The sequence below is a fragment of the Apis dorsata genome, unplaced genomic scaffold (genome assembly GCF_000469605.1).
Source record: "Apis dorsata unplaced genomic scaffold, Apis dorsata 1.3 scaffold_525, whole genome shotgun sequence".
NCBI classification, from domain to species: Eukaryota; Metazoa; Arthropoda; class Insecta; order Hymenoptera; family Apidae; genus Apis; species Apis dorsata.
In genome coordinates this window covers 442,457-443,697 of record NW_006263748.1, presented here as the reverse complement: position 1 = coordinate 443,697, position 1,241 = coordinate 442,457, and the positions used below count along the sequence as shown (strand labels likewise).

At 13.4% G+C, this 1,241-nt stretch overlaps 1 protein-coding gene across 2 annotated transcripts in view; it reads right to left on the bottom strand.

Annotated features, from left to right (window-relative positions):
• Nucleotides 1-1,241, bottom strand: part of LOC102671548 (zinc transporter 1) — a 9,264-nt gene that overhangs the window by 6,812 nt on the left and 1,211 nt on the right. The gene's annotated exons all lie outside the window — the stretch shown is intronic.

Below are 1,241 nucleotides of genomic sequence, written 5' to 3'. Positions count from 1 at the left end.
ACAAAAAATACAAAATATTAAATATTAAAAAAATATAATAAAATATTATATGTAAAATATTAAAAATAATTAAAAAATGTAAAACTAGTTTTTTTATAGAACTTGTCAAAAAAAAATAAATCTATTTTTTTTTGAATAGATATGTATACATAAATGAAATGCTTTGATTATTAATTATTAATTATTATTATTAATATTTTTAATTATTAATTAATTATTAATTGATTAAAAATAATATTTTTATAAATATTAATTCAATAAATCAAAAAATTTTTGATTATCAATAAATTACGCAATGTTTATGTAAATGCATATTTTTATAGAAAATAGTGAGATCTGGACAAAAATATATTTTATACATTTATATTTAAAAATATATAAATTTTGTACCATGTATTTCTGTCATATATATGCATATATCATTATTATAACTTATTATTTCGTTATAACTTAATTTAATCAAAAATTCGATCGAAAATTTTCTTATTATACTTATAATTAATAACAATGATATATAATTAATATTGATATAAATTGATGATTTAATATTGATATTTCAAATATATATCATATATTTACAATTCCGATTATTAATCAAACATCAGATATAGCAATTTATCTTGAATTCAAATAATTTAGCGTAATTATCATAGCAATAAGCAATATAAGAATTTTATGAAAATATTTCTCGACAAATTTTAAAAAGTCCGAAAATTTAGAAAAATAAAATAACATTATTTAAAAAGTTGAATGATTCTAATATTATTGCTAAAAATAATAAAAAGAATATTTTATAATTCAAATTATTAACTTTAAAATTATAAAATGTGAAAAAAATTACAATTAAATATATAATAATATCATCAATAATATATAAACATCAATTATATGATATCAAATTTAAAAAAATGATAATAATTCATCATTATTCAACCACATATAAATCAAACCATAATCGCTATAAAATATATTATTAATACTAATTGTTAATATTTATATTTAGAATTAAATATAATATAATTATCATATGCTTTTTGCATTTTTATCATGCATTTGCAGTTTATTGTCATATAAATGACGAATGTTATTATTATAAATTACATCTTTATATATATATTTTTTTAAGATTATCATGAAAAAAAAATAACTGAAAAGAAGAATTTATTAATGATGAATAATTGTTGTTATTAATTATTATTTAAAAAATTAATTAAATAATTTAATAATTTAATAATTTAATA